Source organism: Aulonocara stuartgranti (assembly GCF_965226115.1).
Source record: "Aulonocara stuartgranti genome assembly, chromosome: 10".
Classification (NCBI taxonomy): Eukaryota; Metazoa; Chordata; class Actinopteri; order Cichliformes; family Cichlidae; genus Aulonocara; species Aulonocara stuartgranti.
The window spans coordinates 23325806-23348349 of NC_138946.1; positions in this window are offsets into that span (position 1 = coordinate 23325806).

Genomic DNA, 22544 nt, shown 5'->3' on the forward strand with positions numbered 1-22544 from the left:
CACAAATGTCATTGAAAAAAACAAAACCCTGTGATCACATGTTTCTGTTTTTCTAGAACAGAAGAAGCACAATTTAAAAAGCCAGTAGTAATAAATCTTTGTTGTTACTGCATGATTCGAATGAAGTACCTGAAGTCTGGCTGGAATAAGAAGTGGTCATCTGTGTACTGTGCTAGTGATCTGCATAATTCACCTCATCTGTTTGGATGGCAGAAGTCGGCTAACTACACAGCTAATTTCATCAGGCTGCTAATGAAACATCTAAAATGATAGATGGTTAACTACACAACGGAAGTAACAGCATTACAATCACTTGATTTAATTACATTTTCCCCCCAAACTTTTGATCCAAATTAGCAAAGTACTGCAGCCATCTGAACCTTCTAGGTGTTACATGTTACAGTGTTCCACTCTGGCCAGCTTTGAAAATGGAAAACTCTTTGCGTGGTTTACTCGGTTCTGTAAATAAGGCTCCTTTCATTTGTGAGACTGTATTCCACAGCCAGTTGTCTTCTCTCCCCTTTGGTCCGCCCTTACAAGGTGAAGGTGCTGCCCACCCATGATACCAGCAAGGTGCGTGCAAGTGGATCCGGCCTTAACACCACTGGAGCGCCCACCTCTCTGCCAGTGAAGGTCACCATTGATGCCAAAGATGCAGGTGAGGGACTGCTGGCAGTGCAGATCACTGTGAGTGCATGAACGTGGACCACACAATAATGTATTCAAAGCATTGATATTTAGGTAACAGTTTTTGTTTTCTCCTGAAGGACCCAGAGGGGAAGCCCAAGAAGCAGATATCTGTGACAGCCATGATGGGACCTACCTGGTGTTTTATGTGCCAGACATGACTGACAGATACACCACTCTCATTAAGTACGGAGGAGACAAGATCCCTTATTCACCCTACTGAATCAGGGCTCTGCCCACCGGAGATGCCAGCAAGTGCACTGTCACTGAATGTTGTCCAGTGGCCAGGTAGGACTCACTTCCTTGGTTGCTTATACACTTTTAGTTTTCTTTGAAAACGGCCCTTTAAGTCACTTGATCCATGACTTGAGCGAGCACTCTCCATTTGTTCATTTCATAGTTATTGTAGAAAAGATAAGAAATGATGCTTTAGTCTTTTTGTAAATTATAGTCAAACATACAATAAACTGAGGTATTCCCTTTGGTTAACAGAGCAATCCGATAATAAAAGTGGACAAAGCACATCGAGTTGCCACAAATATCTTTGTATATTACGCAGTGGGGCAAAAAATGAGGTGACCAAATACTTCTTTTCCACCATAATTTGCAAATCAGTTCTTTAAAACTCGGACAAGTTAGAGGTATACCTATGATGAAAATGACAGGCCTCTCTCATATTTTTAAGTGGGAGAACGTGCACAATTGGTGGCTGACTAAATACTTTTTTGCCCCACTGTATTTGATCCTGTCTCCCTCAATACTATTTAATATCTAAATGCTTGATTCATCATATTATAACAAATGTGCTGTTGTAGCTACTGACAGTGAGTTTGATTCCATTTTTTCCATCTACCAAAGAGAAATAATATCTCTTAGTGGCAGGTGGATCACACGTTGATTCTAACACTTTGCATATGACTGGGTAGGATGAGCATTTTATAAGCGCTTGTGTGGTTTTTGTTTATTTAAGGAAATACATCAGTTTCCCTTGTATTTTAAATTTGAGTGAAGATCCTAAATTGGCCCCCACTCTTCACTTTGAGAAAAGGCTAATCTGTCTTATCCCCACATGAGCACAGTCAGATATAATACAGGCTTTCACTCAGGAGCAGGAAGGCTAAAGGCTGTTTAATGTTTGATCTAACTGTGTCAGACATTTGCGTTCTCACGTGCATGGACAATATCTTGAAAACTTCAGAGCTGCAGTGCATGTGTAAAAGTGGTTAGAAAGCAGTGCTTTAACACAGGTTTTGTCTCTTTGCGTAGCTGCTCGGTCCATCCAGACTCCCCTCGATATACAACAGTGATGCCAGCAACTCAAATACAAGCTCTCTCTAAGTGATTCCTTCATCATCAACATCTGCATCCATGATCCATTAGCTCAACAGCAACATCTGTCAGCTGTGCATCCAACTCGGGGGAATCGCCTGCTGTGCTCAGCCAGTGGGCCGCAATTTCTGTGCCTTGTTGATGGCCTCGCTGTATCCTGTGCTGGAGAAAGCTGGTGAGGAGACACTGCTGGTGAGCCAGGCGGCGCTGAGCTCCATGTAGGACATCAGTAAGGCCTGTGGATACACTTCCCTCAAGGAACTGATCAATGAGAACTCTGACTACCTGCTTAATGACATATCACTCAACCTTCAGAGGCTCAGCCAGCATCCACAGGTAGTTATGAGGTGTTTTTGTTTTTAGCCCAAAATGGACACAGAAATGAGTGCTGGAGGGTTTACCCGATTTCCTTCTTTGTCTGCTTAAGCCTGTGCGTCCCTTTCAGTAAGTGATTTGAATCCACCTGACATTCAGAAGGTCGTGGTAGAGCATATCGTACGAAGGCAAGATGTCAAACACATCCAGTCCCAGGTTAGACTCCGTACCTTCTCCGGTAAGGTTCCCAGACCTAACAACAAAACTGATTATGACACGTGGCGCACACAAATTAACCTGCTCCAAAATGACCCCAGCATGTCCCCGCTGCAAATATCCAGAAAGATCCATGAGAGCCTGCTCCCACCAGCAGCTGATATAGTTAAAATGTGTGACTCACAGGTGCTATAGCGTACGGCCACAGCTTCACTCTGAGCTCCATCTCCATAGAGTGCAGACAGTGATATCTGATACTCCTTAAGACACAGGACAACAGTTTATTGAGATATTGTATTTTTTATTTCATAATATGTACTCCAACAACTCAATAGTTCTTCCCCACCTGCCTCAGGTCGCCTCCACTTAGGGAGATCCACTTAATGAGGTAAGAAACATCATCATCATCTGCAGCTTCCCAGCGCACCGTGATGTCACTGTCTGAGAAATTAGTTATCCTAAGGTCTGAAGGAGGAGGCACCTTCACTAGAAGAAAAGAATAATGTGTATGGGAATTTTTTAAAAATGGGAAAGCTACATCTTTATATCTTTCATTATTAATAACATTTACAGTACTGTGCAAAAGTCATGAGCCACACGCTAAAGTATTTCATTGGACATTATCTGTTTTTTCCAATCCTTTTTAATCCAGTTCTTGTACCTGACCATTTTCTGAGTAATGTTTTTTGTTTGTTTGTTTGTGTAAACACTTGTTTGTTTGTTTGTTTGTGTAAACACTTTGCACTGACCATTATTGGAGAATTAAAAAGCACCTAATTCAAGGAATATGTGTACACATAACAGAAAACTTGGGAAAGAACCAATTTGAAATCTTTAAGCACTTTGTTACTAGCGGCCTGTCACAAAAACACATTTTGTATAGTGTTTTTTTTTTATCTTGTTAATAAAATGTATACAAATGTGTGTGATTAATCACAATGTGTTAGTGTGTAATCACCCTGAGACATGCATGCCTGTCTGTAAGAGTCAGATCTAAAGCCACTTCTTTTTTTTCTTTTTTTCTTTTTTTTTTGCCTGTCCCGTTTGGCTCTTTTACCATCAGAATTGTTGTCTAAAGGCAAAGAAAGATGCCCAACGGATTTACTTTACCAAATTGACCATCCCAGCCTTGCCGTAATGGTCCATTTGATTCACCTTTTATTGTTTATTTTATTTTCACTTGCTGAATACGGGACAGACTTGACTGGGGGAAAGAAGGGGAGAAAGAAAGAGGGAAAGAGAAACAGCTGAGAAGAGGGACGGGGGAGAAGGGCAAAAAACAAAAACCAACAGAATGAGCAGAAAAAAAAAAAAGAAATAAAAAATGCATATATCGATCACCTGGATCACCTGCTGAGAAAGAAAAAAGAAAACAAGCAGAAGAGAACAAGAGTAATAGAATAAACAGCATCACAATGATATATGGGAATATGACAGTAAATACTAAATATTAAACATTATTGTGCAGCACATAAGATCAACAGAACACAGTGTGCTTTGAGGTAGGAGCCAAAAAGGGTGTAGTTTGTGGGTGTGATCACCCATGTGTACACCTGTGAGCATGGATGCGCTTGTTTTTTTTAAAAAGGTTCCTTCATGTAATGATCTGCTAGAGGGTGTGGGGGGGCCACAGCCCCGTCCTCCAGGGCATGAAGCAGGTATGGAGGAGATCAAAACTCCAGACATCCAGAGGCCCCCAGAACACAAGAGACCAAGGAAGACCAACAGAGGGGCAGCCGCGCCACTGTCCCAGAAAGAGCTGAGGAGAGTCCCAGATGAGGGCTCACTCAGCAGCCGCGGAGCAGAAGCCAGGGGGAGTTGCAGTGACGCGCCCGTGAGTGGCCCGAGCGAGCCCCAGGCTCCAGGCCCCGATAAGCGGCCGCCAAGGAGTGAGCCGGTGTGTACCTGGACGCCCATCCCCGGACACAAAGAACCACCAACGCACCGATGTCTGAGGGAGTCCGCCACTGGCAGGGGAAGTGGTGGTAGGGGGAGATAGGCCTCCAAACCTTGGAGGGCCTGAGATGTCCCCAGAGAGGTGGCGCCTGACACCCAACCTGACATATAGACACAGAAATACAGGCACACACATATACAAACATCCATTCCCACCCTCATGCTCTCATATGCACTTACTCCACACTCAACCAACGTGGAGACAGACATAAAGAGACGCTGTACACACGATCACACTCCCCAAGCGTACCCTACAAACCGGGTCTAGGTACCCTTGCCCCTGGAGGGGGAACTGCACCCAGACCCAGGTGGTATTACCCTTTTCCCTGCGGTGGGGGGAGGCAGACCGCCCCGACTCCGCAGCAGCAGGGAGGCCCCACACCCCAGACCGCAGTCGGACGGCCAACTCCTCCTCCTAGCCCCCCCGCTCCAGCAGGTCGCAGAGAATGGGGGTGAGAGAAGACTCCAAACCTCCCTCCACCCGCTCATTGTAGTGTTGATGCATGTGTGTTCTAAGGTGCATTTAAAACCCAGGAGGGCATGGAGCTACCTGCCAGAGAGCAGCAGGTAAGCGCATGGTCCCTCCTGCTAGCCCTCAATGTCTACCGGTATGTGTATTTAACCTTGAGAGCACTTTGTTACTAGCGGCCTGTCACAAAAACACATTTTGTATAGTGTTTTTTTTTATTATCTTGTTAATAAAATGTATACAAATGTGTGTGATTAATCACAATGTGTTAGTGTGTAATCACCCTGAGACATGCATGCCTGTCTGTAAGAGTCAGATCTAAAGCCACTTGTGATTTGGAGATGCAGCCTGCAGATTCTGTCCAGATTATCCCAGCTCTCTTCACTATATATCCAGGCTTCACTTATCAAATGTGTAAAATTCAAGGCTGGTCCTTAAAAGTTGCCAACAATGCAAAAACTGCATAGCCACACAAGTCCCAGCGTTTCCCACCGCAGCAGCTGTGAAACGAAAGAGGAGAAAGGATGAATGAGTGTTTGCTTATCGGCTCTCCGCTCTCCCCCAAGCTGGCGTTGTTCTTGGTAGCCATGACAACGGAGATAGTCCCAGCTTTGTAAATACAGGCCCCAACAGCCCAAAAAAGAAAAGAAAAAAAAAGGATTGGGATTCCCTGCGCAGCCCAGGAATCCCCCTAGCAGACTGAAGACACAGATAGGACCTGAACTCAGTGAGTGTGTTCGAGCCTCGGCTCGAACCAGGGCCTGTCTGTGCTTCAAGTTGCCAGGGGCCGGCAAGTGTTCTGCGCCACCTGCCCGCCGTGTAAGCTGTACAAATTTGCTATATTTGACTTCTCTGAATATAAATTATTTTTGAAAAGGCAAAATAATAATTTTAATGTGAGGCAAAACATGTATGGTGCTCGATAAAGATGACACGCCGACTCACTTCTTCTTCTTTCTTTTTTTTGCAAAGTTTGTTTTCATATTAAACCAGTGTCAGTGACGTCATTCTATGCGACTACCACAGTAAAGGAAAAGCCTGGATCTGTACATCTTTTTCTTTTATTTTTGTTGTCTAAAACACAAAAATCGCGAAACAGTCAGCTCACAAAGTTGCAGGTTGGTGGCAATTTGGCAGAACAGCCAATGACTTAAAACATTTAAGTGCATATATCTTGCCACAAGACATGTGCGCTAAGCTAGCCAAATTAGTTTCTGTTAGCGAATCAAGTTCAAGCTCCTCACATATCATCATCCAGGGTACAGTCATATGCTCATGAGGAGATCCCACGCAGGTAACACTACGGCAGTGCAACAAGTTAAATATGCACACATTTTAAGCTATTTCCTAATATCTAACCATTATGATAAATGTTTGCCTGCAACCGACACAACCAACACAAATGTCATTGAAAAAAACAAAACCCTGTGATCACATGTTTCTGTTTTTCTAGAACAGAAGAAGCACAATTTAAAAAGCCAGTAGTAATAAATCTTTGTTGTTACTGCATGATTCGAATGAAGTACCTGAAGTCTGGCTGGAATAAGAAGTGGTAATCTGTGTACTGTGCTAGTGATCTGCATAATTCACCTCATCTGTTTGGATGGCAGAAGTCGGCTAACTACACAGCTAATTTCATCAGGCTGCTAATGAAACATCTAAAATGATAGATGGTTAACTACACAACGGAAGTAACAGCATTACAATCACTTGATTTAATTACATTTTCCCCCCAAACATTTGATCCAAATTAGCAAAGTACTGCAGCCATCTGAACCTTCTAGGTGTTACATGTTACAGTGTTCCACTCTGGCCAGCTTTGAAAATGGAAAACTCTTTGCGTGGTTTACTCGGTTCTGTAAATAAGGCTCCTTTCATTTGTGAGACTGTATTCCACAGCCAGTTGTCTTCTCTCCCCTTTGGTCCGCCCTTACAAGGTGAAGGTGCTGCCCACCCATGATACCAGCAAGGTGCGTGCAAGTGGATCCGGCCTTAACACCACTGGAGCGCCCACCTCTCTGCCAGTGAAGGTCACCATTGATGCCAAAGATGCAGGTGAGGGACTGCTGGCAGTGCAGATCACTGTGAGTGCATGAACGTGGACCACACAATAATGTATTCAAAGCATTGATATTTAGGTAACAGTTTTTGTTTTCTCCTGAAGGACCCAGAGGGGAAGCCCAAGAAGCAGATATCTGTGACAGCCATGATGGGACCTACCTGGTGTTTTATGTGCCAGACATGACTGACAGATACACCACTCTCATTAAGTACGGAGGAGACAAGATCCCTTATTCACCCTACTGAATCAGGGCTCTGCCCACCGGAGATGCCAGCAAGTGCACTGTCACTGAATGTTGTCCAGTGGCCAGGTAGGACTCACTTCCTTGGTTGCTTATACACTTTTAGTTTTCTTTGAAAACGGCCCTTTAAGTCACTTGATCCATGACTTGAGCGAGCACTCTCCATTTGTTCATTTCATAGTTATTGTAGAAAAGATAAGAAATGATGCTTTAGTCTTTTTGTAAATTATAGTCAAACATACAATAAACTGAGGTATTCCCTTTGGTTAACAGAGCAATCCGATAATAAAAGTGGACAAAGCACATCGAGTTGCCACAAATATCTTTGTATATTACGCAGTGGGGCAAAAAATGAGGTGACCAAATACTTCTTTTCCACCATAATTTGCAAATCAGTTCTTTAAAACTCGGACAAGTTAGAGGTATACCTATGATGAAAATGACAGGCCTCTCTCATATTTTTAAGTGGGAGAACGTGCACAATTGGTGGCTGACTAAATACTTTTTTGCCCCACTGTATTTGATCCTGTCTCCCTCAATACTATTTAATATCTAAATGCTTGATTCATCATATTATAACAAATGTGCTGTTGTAGCTACTGACAGTGAGTTTGATTCCATTTTTTCCATCTACCAAAGAGAAATAATATCTCTTAGTGGCAGGTGGATCACACGTTGATTCTAACACTTTGCATATGACTGGGTAGGATGAGCATTTTATAAGCGCTTGTGTGGTTTTTGTTTATTTAAGGAAATACATCAGTTTCCCTTGTATTTTAAATTTGAGTGAAGATCCTAAATTGGCCCCCACTCTTCACTTTGAGAAAAGGCTAATCTGTCTTATCCCCACATGAGCACAGTCAGATATAATACAGGCTTTCACTCAGGAGCAGGAAGGCTAAAGGCTGTTTAATGTTTGATCTAACTGTGTCAGACATTTGCGTTCTCACGTGCATGGACAATATCTTGAAAACTTCAGAGCTGCAGTGCATGTGTAAAAGTGGTTAGAAAGCAGTGCTTTAACACAGGTTTTGTCTCTTTGCGTAGCTGCTCGGTCCATCCAGACTCCCCTCGATATACAACAGTGATGCCAGCAACTCAAATACAAGCTCTCTCCAAGTGATTCCTTCATCATCAACATCTGCATCCATGATCCATTAGCTCAACAGCAACATCTGTCAGCTGTGCATCCAACTCGGGGGAATCGCCTGCTGTGCTCAGCCAGTGGGCCGCAATTTCTGTGCCTTGTTGATGGCCTCGCTGTATCCTGTGCTGGAGAAAGCTGGTGAGGAGACACTGCTGGTGAGCCAGGCGGCGCTGAGCTCCATGTAGGACATCAGTAAGGCCTGTGGATACACTTCCCTCAAGGAACTGATCAATGAGAACTCTGACTACCTGCTTAATGACATATCACTCAACCTTCAGAGGCTCAGCCAGCATCCACAGGTAGTTATGAGGTGTTTTTGTTTTTAGCCCAAAATGGACACAGAAATGAGTGCTGGAGGGTTTACCCGATTTCCTTCTTTGTCTGCTTAAGCCTGTGCGTCCCTTTCAGTAAGTGATTTGAATCCACCTGACATTCAGAAGGTCGTGGTAGAGCATATCGTACGAAGGCAAGATGTCAAACACATCCAGTCCCAGGTTAGACTCCGTACCTTCTCCGGTAAGGTTCCCAGACCTAACAACAAAACTGATTATGACACGTGGCGCACACAAATTAACCTGCTCCAAAATGACCCCAGCATGTCCCCGCTGCAAATATCCAGAAAGATCCATGAGAGCCTGCTCCCACCAGCAGCTGATATAGTTAAAATGTGTGACTCACAGGTGCTATAGCGTACGGCCACAGCTTCACTCTGAGCTCCATCTCCATAGAGTGCAGACAGTGATATCTGATACTCCTTAAGACACAGGACAACAGTTTATTGAGATATTGTATTTTTTATTTCATAATATGTACTCCAACAACTCAATAGTTCTTCCCCACCTGCCTCAGGTCGCCTCCACTTAGGGAGATCCACTTAATGAGGTAAGAAACATCATCATCATCTGCAGCTTCCCAGCGCACCGTGATGTCACTGTCTGAGAAATTAGTTATCCTAAGGTCTGAAGGAGGAGGCACCTTCACTAGAAGAAAAGAATAATGTGTATGGGAATTTTTTAAAAATGGGAAAGCTACATCTTTATATCTTTCATTATTAATAACATTTACAGTACTGTGCAAAAGTCATGAGCCACACGCTAAAGTATTTCATTGGACATTATCTGTTTTTTCCAATCCTTTTTAATCCAGTTCTTGTACCTGACCATTTTCTGAGTAATGTTTTTTGTTTGTTTGTTTGTGTAAACACTTGTTTGTTTGTTTGTTTGTGTAAACACTTTGCACTGACCATTATTGGAGAATTAAAAAGCACCTAATTCAAGGAATATGTGTACACATAACAGAAAACTTGGGAAAGAACCAATTTGAAATCTTTAAGCACTTTGTTACTAGCGGCCTGTCACAAAAACACATTTTGTATAGTGTTTTTTTTTTATCTTGTTAATAAAATGTATACAAATGTGTGTGATTAATCACAATGTGTTAGTGTGTAATCACCCTGAGACATGCATGCCTGTCTGTAAGAGTCAGATCTAAAGCCACTTCTTTTTTTTCTTTTTTTCTTTTTTTTTTGCCTGTCCCGTTTGGCTCTTTTACCATCAGAATTGTTGTCTAAAGGCAAAGAAAGATGCCCAACGGATTTACTTTACCAAATTGACCATCCCAGCCTTGCCGTAATGGTCCATTTGATTCACCTTTTATTGTTTATTTTATTTTCACTTGCTGAATACGGGACAGACTTGACTGGGGGAAAGAAGGGGAGAAAGAAAGAGGGAAAGAGAAACAGCTGAGAAGAGGGACGGGGGAGAAGGGCAAAAAACAAAAACCAACAGAATGAGCAGAAAAAAAAAAAAGAAATAAAAAATGCATATATCGATCACCTGGATCACCTGCTGAGAAAGAAAAAAGAAAACAAGCAGAAGAGAACAAGAGTAATAGAATAAACAGCATCACAATGATATATGGGAATATGACAGTAAATACTAAATATTAAACATTATTGTGCAGCACATAAGATCAACAGAACACAGTGTGCTTTGAGGTAGGAGCCAAAAAGGGTGTAGTTTGTGGGTGTGATCACCCATGTGTACACCTGTGAGCATGGATGCGCTTGTTTTTTTTAAAAAGGTTCCTTCATGTAATGATCTGCTAGAGGGTGTGGGGGGGCCACAGCCCCGTCCTCCAGGGCATGAAGCAGGTATGGAGGAGATCAAAACTCCAGACATCCAGAGGCCCCCAGAACACAAGAGACCAAGGAAGACCAACAGAGGGGCAGCCGCGCCACTGTCCCAGAAAGAGCTGAGGAGAGTCCCAGATGAGGGCTCACTCAGCAGCCGCGGAGCAGAAGCCAGGGGGAGTTGCAGTGACGCGCCCGTGAGTGGCCCGAGCGAGCCCCAGGCTCCAGGCCCCGATAAGCGGCCGCCAAGGAGTGAGCCGGTGTGTACCTGGACGCCCATCCCCGGACACAAAGAACCACCAACGCACCGATGTCTGAGGGAGTCCGCCACTGGCAGGGGAAGTGGTGGTAGGGGGAGATAGGCCTCCAAACCTTGGAGGGCCTGAGATGTCCCCAGAGAGGTGGCGCCTGACACCCAACCTGACATATAGACACAGAAATACAGGCACACACATATACAAACATCCATTCCCACCCTCATGCTCTCATATGCACTTACTCCACACTCAACCAACGTGGAGACAGACATAAAGAGACGCTGTACACACGATCACACTCCCCAAGCGTACCCTACAAACCGGGTCTAGGTACCCTTGCCCCTGGAGGGGGAACTGCACCCAGACCCAGGTGGTATTACCCTTTTCCCTGCGGTGGGGGGAGGCAGACCGCCCCGACTCCGCAGCAGCAGGGAGGCCCCACACCCCAGACCGCAGTCGGACGGCCAACTCCTCCTCCTAGCCCCCCCCCCCGCTCCAGCAGGTCGCAGAGAATGGGGGTGAGAGAAGACTCCAAACCTCCCTCCACCCGCTCATTGTAGTGTTGATGCATGTGTGTTCTAAGGTGCATTTAAAACCCAGGAGGGCATGGAGCTACCTGCCAGAGAGCAGCAGGTAAGCGCATGGTCCCTCCTGCTAGCCCTCAATGTCTACCGGTATGTGTATTTAACCTTGAGAGCACTTTGTTACTAGCGGCCTGTCACAAAAACACATTTTGTATAGTGTTTTTTTTTATTATCTTGTTAATAAAATGTATACAAATGTGTGTGATTAATCACAATGTGTTAGTGTGTAATCACCCTGAGACATGCATGCCTGTCTGTAAGAGTCAGATCTAAAGCCACTTGTGATTTGGAGATGCAGCCTGCAGATTGTGTCCAGATTATCCCAGCTCTCTTCACTATATATCCAGGCTTCACTTATCAAATGTGTAAAATTCAAGGCTGGTCCTTAAAAGTTCCCAACAATGCAAAAACTGCATAGCCACACAAGTCCCAGCGTTTCCCACCGCAGCAGCTGTGAAACGAAAGAGGAGAAAGGATGAATGAGTGTTTGCTTATCGGCTCTCCGCTCTCCCCCAAGCTGGCGTTGTTCTTGGTAGCCATGACAACGGAGATAGTCCCAGCTTTGTAAATACAGGCCCCAACAGCCCAAAAAAGAAAAGAAAAAAAAAGGATTGGGATTCCCTGCGCAGCCCAGGAATCCCCCTAGCAGACTGAAGACACAGATAGGACCTGAACTCAGTGAGTGTGTTCGAGCCTCGGCTCGAACCAGGGCCTGTCTGTGCTTCAAGTTGCCAGGGGCCGGCAGGTGTTCTGCGCCACCTGCCCGCCGTGTAAGCTGTACAAATTTGCTATATTTGACTTCTCTGAATATAAATTATTTTTGAAAAGGAAAAATAATAATTTTAATGTGAGGCAAAACATGTATGGTGCTCGATAAAGATGACACGCCGACTCACTTCTTCTTCTTTCTTTTTTTTGCAAAGTTTGTTTTCATATTAAACCAGTGTCAGTGACGTCATTCTATGCGACTACCACAGTAAAGGAAAAGCCTGGATCTGTACATCTTTTTCTTTTATTTTTGTTGTCTAAAACACAAAAATCGCGAAACAGTCAGCTCACAAAGTTGCAGGTTGGTGGCAATTTGGCAGAACAGCCAATGACTTAAAACATTTAAGTGCATATATCTTGCCACAAGACATGTGCGCTAAGCTAGCCAAATTAGTTTCTGTTAGCGAATCAAGTTCAAGCTCCTCACATATCATCATCCAGGGTACAGTCATATGCTCATGAGGAGATCCCACGCAGGTAACACTACGGCAGTGCAACAAGTTAAATATGCACACATTTTAAGCTATTTCCTAATATCTAACCATTATGATAAATGTTTGCCTGCAACCGACACAACCAACACAAATGTCATTGAAAAAAACAAAACCCTGTGATCACATGTTTCTGTTTTTCTAGAACAGAAGAAGCACAATTTAAAAAGCCAGTAGTAATAAATCTTTGTTGTTACTGCATGATTCGAATGAAGTACCTGAAGTCTGGCTGGAATAAGAAGTGGTAATCTGTGTACTGTGCTAGTGATCTGCATAATTCACCTCATCTGTTTGGATGGCAGAAGTCGGCTAACTACACAGCTAATTTCATCAGGCTGCTAATGAAACATCTAAAATGATAGATGGTTAACTACACAACGGAAGTAACAGCATTACAATCACTTGATTTAATTACATTTTCCCCCCAAACATTTGATCCAAATTAGCAAAGTACTGCAGCCATCTGAACCTTCTAGGTGTTACATGTTACAGTGTTCCACTCTGGCCAGCTTTGAAAATGGAAAACTCTTTGCGTGGTTTACTCGGTTCTGTAAATAAGGCTCCTTTCATTTGTGAGACTGTATTCCACAGCCAGTTGTCTTCTCTCCCCTTTGGTCCGCCCTTACAAGGTGAAGGTGCTGCCCACCCATGATACCAGCAAGGTGCGTGCAAGTGGATCCGGCCTTAACACCACTGGAGCGCCCACCTCTCTGCCAGTGAAGGTCACCATTGATGCCAAAGATGCAGGTGAGGGACTGCTGGCAGTGCAGATCACTGTGAGTGCATGAACGTGGACCACACAATAATGTATTCAAAGCATTGATATTTAGGTAACAGTTTTTGTTTTCTCCTGAAGGACCCAGAGGGGAAGCCCAAGAAGCAGATATCTGTGACAGCCATGATGGGACCTACCTGGTGTTTTATGTGCCAGACATGACTGACAGATACACCACTCTCATTAAGTACGGAGGAGACAAGATCCCTTATTCACCCTACTGAATCAGGGCTCTGCCCACCGGAGATGCCAGCAAGTGCACTGTCACTGAATGTTGTCCAGTGGCCAGGTAGGACTCACTTCCTTGGTTGCTTATACACTTTTAGTTTTCTTTGAAAACGGCCCTTTAAGTCACTTGATCCATGACTTGAGCGAGCACTCTCCATTTGTTCATTTCATAGTTATTGTAGAAAAGATAAGAAATGATGCTTTAGTCTTTTTGTAAATTATAGTCAAACATACAATAAACTGAGGTATTCCCTTTGGTTAACAGAGCAATCCGATAATAAAAGTGGACAAAGCACATCGAGTTGCCACAAATATCTTTGTATATTACGCAGTGGGGCAAAAAATGAGGTGACCAAATACTTCTTTTCCACCATAATTTGCAAATCAGTTCTTTAAAACTCGGACAAGTTAGAGGTATACCTATGATGAAAATGACAGGCCTCTCTCATATTTTTAAGTGGGAGAACGTGCACAATTGGTGGCTGACTAAATACTTTTTTGCCCCACTGTATTTGATCCTGTCTCCCTCAATACTATTTAATATCTAAATGCTTGATTCATCATATTATAACAAATGTGCTGTTGTAGCTACTGACAGTGAGTTTGATTCCATTTTTTCCATCTACCAAAGAGAAATAATATCTCTTAGTGGCAGGTGGATCACACGTTGATTCTAACACTTTGCATATGACTGGGTAGGATGAGCATTTTATAAGCGCTTGTGTGGTTTTTTGTTTATTTAAGGAAATACATCAGTTTCCCTTGTATTTTAAATTTGAGTGAAGATCCTAAATTGGCCCCCACTCTTCACTTTGAGAAAAGGCTAATCTGTCTTATCCCCACATGAGCACAGTCAGATATAATACAGGCTTTCACTCAGGAGCAGGAAGGCTAAAGGCTGTTTAATGTTTGATCTAACTGTGTCAGACATTTGCGTTCTCACGTGCATGGACAATATCTTGAAAACTTCAGAGCTGCAGTGCATGTGTAAAAGTGGTTAGAAAGCAGTGCTTTAACACAGGTTTTGTCTCTTTGCGTAGCTGCTCGGTCCATCCAGACTCCCCTCGATATACAACAGTGATGCCAGCAACTCAAATACAAGCTCTCTCCAAGTGATTCCTTCATCATCAACATCTGCATCCATGATCCATTAGCTCAACAGCAACATCTGTCAGCTGTGCATCCAACTCGGGGGAATCGCCTGCTGTGCTCAGCCAGTGGGCCGCAATTTCTGTGCCTTGTTGATGGCCTCGCTGTATCCTGTGCTGGAGAAAGCTGGTGAGGAGACACTGCTGGTGAGCCAGGCGGCGCTGAGCTCCATGTAGGACATCAGTAAGGCCTGTGGATACACTTCCCTCAAGGAACTGATCAATGAGAACTCTGACTACCTGCTTAATGACATATCACTCAACCTTCAGAGGCTCAGCCAGCATCCACAGGTAGTTATGAGGTGTTTTTGTTTTTAGCCCAAAATGGACACAGAAATGAGTGCTGGAGGGTTTACCCGATTTCCTTCTTTGTCTGCTTAAGCCTGTGCGTCCCTTTCAGTAAGTGATTTGAATCCACCTGACATTCAGAAGGTCGTGGTAGAGCATATCGTACGAAGGCAAGATGTCAAACACATCCAGTCCCAGGTTAGACTCCGTACCTTCTCCGGTAAGGTTCCCAGACCTAACAACAAAACTGATTATGACACGTGGCGCACACAAATTAACCTGCTCCAAAATGACCCCAGCATGTCCCCGCTGCAAATATCCAGAAAGATCCATGAGAGCCTGCTCCCACCAGCAGCTGATATAGTTAAAATGTGTGACTCACAGGTGCTATAGCGTACGGCCACAGCTTCACTCTGAGCTCCATCTCCATAGAGTGCAGACAGTGATATCTGATACTCCTTAAGACACAGGACAACAGTTTATTGAGATATTGTATTTTTTATTTCATAATATGTACTCCAACAACTCAATAGTTCTTCCCCACCTGCCTCAGGTCGCCTCCACTTAGGGAGATCCACTTAATGAGGTAAGAAACATCATCATCATCTGCAGCTTCCCAGCGCACCGTGATGTCACTGTCTGAGAAATTAGTTATCCTAAGGTCTGAAGGAGGAGGCACCTTCACTAGAAGAAAAGAATAATGTGTATGGGAATTTTTTAAAAATGGGAAAGCTACATCTTTATATCTTTCATTATTAATAACATTTACAGTACTGTGCAAAAGTCATGAGCCACACGCTAAAGTATTTCATTGGACATTATCTGTTTTTTCCAATCCTTTTTAATCCAGTTCTTGTACCTGACCATTTTCTGAGTAATGTTTTTTGTTTGTTTGTTTGTGTAAACACTTGTTTGTTTGTTTGTTTGTGTAAACACTTTGCACTGACCATTATTGGAGAATTAAAAAGCACCTAATTCAAGGAATATGTGTACACATAACAGAAAACTTGGGAAAGAACCAATTTGAAATCTTTAAGCACTTTGTTACTAGCGGCCTGTCACAAAAACACATTTTGTATAGTGTTTTTTTTTTATCTTGTTAATAAAATGTATACAAATGTGTGTGATTAATCACAATGTGTTAGTGTGTAATCACCCTGAGACATGCATGCCTGTCTGTAAGAGTCAGATCTAAAGCCACTTCTTTTTTTTCTTTTTTTCTTTTTTTTTTGCCTGTCCCGTTTGGCTCTTTTACCATCAGAATTGTTGTCTAAAGGCAAAGAAAGATGCCCAACGGATTTACTTTACCAAATTGACCATCCCAGCCTTGCCGTAATGGTCCATTTGATTCACCTTTTATTGTTTATTTTATTTTCACTTGCTGAATACGGGACAGACTTGACTGGGGGAAAGAAGGGGAGAAAGAAAGAGGGAAAGAGAAACAGCTGAGAAGAGGGACGGGGGAGAAGGGCAAAAAACAAAAACCAACAGAATGAGCAGAAAAAAAAAAGAAATAAAAAATGCATATATCGATCACCTGGATCACCTGCTGAGAAAGAAAAAAGAAAACAAGCAGAAGAGAACAAGAGTAATAGAATAAACAGCATCACAATGATATATGGGAATATGACAGTAAATACTAAATATTAAACATTATTGTGCAGCACATAAGATCAACAGAACACAGTGTGCTTTGAGGTAGGAGCCAAAAAGGGTGTAGTTTGTGGGTGTGATCACCCATGTGTACACCTGTGAGCATGGATGCGCTTGTTTTTTTTAAAAAGGTTCCTTCATGTAATGATCTGCTAGAGGGTGTGGGGGGGCCACAGCCCCGTCCTCCAGGGCATGAAGCAGGTATGGAGGAGATCAAAACTCCAGACATCCAGAGGCCCCCAGAACACAAGAGACCAAGGAAGACCAACAGAGGGGCAGCCGCGCCACTGTCCCAGAAAGAGCTGAGGAGAGTCCCAGATGAGGGCTCACTCAGCAGCCGCGGAGCAGAAGCCAGGGGGAGTTGCAGTGACGCGCCCGTGAGTGGCCCGAGCGAGCCCCAGGCTCCAGGCCCCGATAAGCGGCCGCCAAGGAGTGAGCCGGTGTGTACCTGGACGCCCATCCCCGGACACAAAGAACCACCAACGCACCGATGTCTGAGGGAGTCCGCCACTGGCAGGGGAAGTGGTGGTAGGGGGAGATAGGCCTCCAAACCTTGGAGGGCCTGAGATGTCCCCAGAGAGGTGGCGCCTGACACCCAACCTGACATATAGACACAGAAATACAGGCACACACATATACAAACATCCATTCCCACCCTCATGCTCTCATATGCACTTACTCCACACTCAACCAACGTGGAGACAGACATAAAGAGACGCTGTACACACGATCACACTCCCCAAGCGTACCCTACAAACCGGGTCTAGGTACCCTTGCCCCTGGAGGGGGAACTGCACCCAGACCCAGGTGGTATTACCCTTTTCCCTGCGGTGGGGGGAGGCAGACCGCCCCGACTCCGCAGCAGCAGGGAGGCCCCACACCCCAGACCGCAGCAGGTCGCAGAGAATGGGGGTGAGAGAAGACTCCAAACCTCCCTCCACCCGCTCATTGTAGTGTTGATGCATGTGTGTTCTAAGGTGCATTTAAAACCCAGGAGGGCATGGAGCTACCTGCCAGAGAGCAGCAGGTAAGCGCATGGTCCCTCCTGCTAGCCCTCAATGTCTACCGGTATGTGTATTTAACCTTGAGAGCACTTTGTTACTAGCGGCCTGTCACAAAAACACATTTTGTATAGTGTTTTTTTTTATTATCTTGTTAATAAAATGTATACAAATGTGTGTGATTAATCACAATGTGTTAGTGTGTAATCACCCTGAGACATGCATGCCTGTCTGTAAGAGTCAGATCTAAAGCCACTTGTGATTTGGAGATGCAGCCTGCAGATTGTGTCCAGATTATCCCAGCTCTCTTCACTATATATCCAGGCTTCACTTATCAAATGTGTAAAATTCAAGGCTGGTCCTTAAAAGTTGCCAACAATGCAAAAACTGCATAGCCACACAAGTCCCAGCGTTTCCCACCGCAGCAGCTGTGAAACGAAAGAGGAGAAAGGATGAATGAGTGTTTGCTTATCGGCTCTCCGCTCTCCCCCAAGCTGGCGTTGTTCTTGGTAGCCATGACAACGGAGATAGTCCCAGCTTTGTAAATACAGGCCCCAACAGCCCAAAAAAGAAAAGAAAAAAAAAGGATTGGGATTCCCTGCGCAGACCAGGAATCCCCCTAGCAGACTGAAGACACAGATAGGACCTGAACTCAGTGAGTGTGTTCGAGCCTCGGCTCGAACCAGGGCCTGTCTGTGCTTCAAGTTGCCAGGGGCCGGCAAGTGTTCTGCGCCACCTGGCGGCCGTGTAAGCCGTACAAATTTGCTATATTTGACTTCTCTGAATATAAATTATTTTTGAAAAGGAAAAATAATAATTTTAATGTGAGGCAAAACATGTATGGTGCTCGATAAAGATGACACGCCGACTCACTTCTTCTTCTTTCTTTTTTTTGCAAAGTTTGTTTTCATATTAAACCAGTGTCAGTGACGTCATTCTATGCGACTACCACAGTAAAGGAAAAGCCTGGATCTGTACATCTTTTTCTTTTATTTTTGTTGTCTAAAACACAAAAATCGCGAAACAGTCAGCTCACAAAGTTGCAGGTTGGTGGCAATTTGGCAGAACAGCCAATGACTTAAAACATTTAAGTGCATATATCTTGCCACAAGACATGTGCGCTAAGCTAGCCAAATTAGTTTCTGTTAGCGAATCAAGTTCAAGCTCCTCACATATCATCATCCAGGGTACAGTCATATGCTCATGAGGAGATCCCACGCAGGTAACACTACGGCAGTGCAACAAGTTAAATATGCACACATTTTAAGCTATTTCCTAATATCTAACCATTATGATAAATGTTTGCCTGCAACCGACACAACCAACACAAATGTCATTGAAAAAAACAAAACCCTGTGATCACATGTTTCTGTTTTTCTAGAACAGAAGAAGCACAATTTAAAAAGCCAGTAGTAATAAATCTTTGTTGTTACTGCATGATTCGAATGAAGTACCTGAAGTCTGGCTGGAATAAGAAGTGGTAATCTGTGTACTGTGCTAGTGATCTGCATAATTCACCTCATCTGTTTGGATGGCAGAAGTCGGCTAACTACACAGCTAATTTCATCAGGCTGCTAATGAAACATCTAAAATGATAGATGGTTAACTACACAACGGAAGTAACAGCATTACAATCACTTGATTTAATTACATTTTCCCCCCAAACATTTGATCCAAATTAGCAAAGTACTGCAGCCATCTGAACCTTCTAGGTGTTACATGTTACAGTGTTCCACTCTGGCCAGCTTTGAAAATGGAAAACTCTTTGCGTGGTTTACTCGGTTCTGTAAATAAGGCTCCTTTCATTTGTGAGACTGTATTCCACAGCCAGTTGTCTTCTCTCCCCTTTGGTCCGCCCTTACAAGGTGAAGGTGCTGCCCACCCATGATACCAGCAAGGTGCGTGCAAGTGGATCCGGCCTTAACACCACTGGAGCGCCCACCTCTCTGCCAGTGAAGGTCACCATTGATGCCAAAGATGCAGGTGAGGGACTGCTGGCAGTGCAGATCACTGTGAGTGCATAAACGTGGACCACACAATAATGTATTCAAAGCATTGATATTTAGGTAACAGTTTTTGTTTTCTCCTGAAGGACCCAGAGGGGAAGCCCAAGAAGCAGATATCTGTGACAGCCATGATGGGACCTACCTGGTGTTTTATGTGCCAGACATGACTGACAGATACACCACTCTCATTAAGTACGGAGGAGACAAGATCCCTTATTCACCCTACTGAATCAGGGCTCTGCCCACTGGAGATGCCAGCAAGTGCACTGTCACTGAATGTTGTCCAGTGGCCAGGTAGGACTCACTTCCTTGGTTGCTTATACACTTTTAGTTTTCTTTGAAAACGGCCCTTTAAGTCACTTGATCCATGACTTGAGCGAGCACTCTCCATTTGTTCATTTGATAGTTATTGTAGAAAAGATAAGAAATGATGCTTTAGTCTTTTTGTAAATTATAGTCAAACATACAATAAACTGAGGTATTCCCTTTGGTTAACAGAGCAATCCGATAATAAAAGTGGACAAAGCACATCGAGTTGCCACAAATATCTTTGTATATTACGCAGTGGGGCAAAAAATGAGGTGACCAAATACTTCTTTTCCACCATAATTTGCAAATCAGTTCTTTAAAACTCGGACAAGTTAGAGGTATACCTATGATGAAAATGACAGGCCTCTCTCATATTTTTAAGTGGGAGAACGTGCACAATTGGTGGCTGACTAAATACTTTTTTGCCCCACTGTATTTGATCCTGTCTCCCTCAATACTATTTAATATCTAAATGCTTGATTCATCATATTATAACAAATGTGCTGTTGTAGCTACTGACAGTGAGTTTGATTCCATTTTTTCCATCTACCAAAGAGAAATAATATCTCTTAGTGGCAGGTGGATCACACGTTGATTCTAACACTTTGCATATGACTGGGTAGGATGAGCATTTTATAAGCGCTTGTGTGGTTTTTGTTTATTTAAGGAAATACATCAGTTTCCCTTGTATTTTAAATTTGAGTGAAGATCCTAAATTGGCCCCCACTCTTCACTTTGAGAAAAGGCTAATCTGTCTTATCCCCACATGAGCACAGTCAGATATAATACAGGCTTTCACTCAGGAGCAGGAAGGCTAAAGGCTGTTTAATGTTTGATCTAACTGTGTCAGACATTTGCGTTCTCACGTGCATGGACAATATCTTGAAAACTTCAGAGCTGCAGTGCATGTGTAAAAGTGGTTAGAAAGCAGTGCTTTAACACAGGTTTTGTCTCTTTGCGTAGCTGCTCGGTCCATCCAGACTCCCCTCGATATACAACAGTGATGCCAGCAACTCAAATACAAGCTCTCTCCAAGTGATTCCTTCATCATCAACATCTGCATCCATGATCCATTAGCTCAACAGCAACATCTGTCAGCTGTGCATCCAACTCGGGGGAATCGCCTGCTGTGCTCAGCCAGTGGGCCGCAATTTCTGTGCCTTGTTGATGGCCTCGCTGTATCCTGTGCTGGAGAAAGCTGGTGAGGAGACACTGCTGGTGAGCCAGGCGGCGCTGAGCTCCATGTAGGACATCAGTAAGGCCTGTGGATACACTTCCCTCAAGGAACTGATCAATGAGAACTCTGACTACCTGCTTAATGACATATCACTCAACCTTCAGAGGCTCAGCCAGCATCCACAGGTAGTTATGAGGTGTTTTTGTTTTTAGCCCAAAATGGACACAGAAATGAGTGCTGGAGGGTTTACCCGATTTCCTTCTTTGTCTGCTTAAGCCTGTGCGTCCCTTTCAGTAAGTGATTTGAATCCACCTGACATTCAGAAGGTCGTGGTAGAGCATATCGTACGAAGGCAAGATGTCAAACACATCCAGTCCCAGGTTAGACTCCGTACCTTCTCCGGTAAGGTTCCCAGACCTAACAACAAAACTGATTATGACACGTGGCGCACACAAATTAACCTGCTCCAAAATGACCCCAGCATGTCCCCGCTGCAAATATCCAGAAAGATCCATGAGAGCCTGCTCCCACCAGCAGCTGATATAGTTAAAATGTGTGACTCACAGGTGCTATAGCGTACGGCCACAGCTTCACTCTGAGCTCCATCTCCATAGAGTGCAGACAGTGATATCTGATACTCCTTAAGACACAGGACAACAGTTTATTGAGATATTGTATTTTTTATTTCATAATATGTACTCCAACAACTCAATAGTTCTTCCCCACCTGCCTCAGGTCGCCTCCACTTAGGGAGATCCACTTAATGAGGTAAGAAACATCATCATCATCTGCAGCTTCCCAGCGCACCGTGATGTCACTGTCTGAGAAATTAGTTATCCTAAGGTCTGAAGGAGGAGGCACCTTCACTAGAAGAAAAGAATAATGTGTATGGGAATTTTTTAAAAATGGGAAAGCTACATCTTTATATCTTTCATTATTAATAACATTTACAGTACTGTGCAAAAGTCATGAGCCACACGCTAAAGTATTTCATTGGACATTATCTGTTTTTTCCAATCCTTTTTAATCCAGTTCTTGTACCTGACCATTTTCTGAGTAATGTTTTTTGTTTGTTTGTTTGTGTAAACACTTGTTTGTTTGTTTGTTTGTGTAAACACTTTGCACTGACCATTATTGGAGAATTAAAAAGCACCTAATTCAAGGAATATGTGTACACATAACAGAAAACTTGGGAAAGAACCAATTTGAAATCTTTAAGCACTTTGTTACTAGCGGCCTGTCACAAAAACACATTTTGTATAGTGTTTTTTTTTTATCTTGTTAATAAAATTTATACAAATGTGTG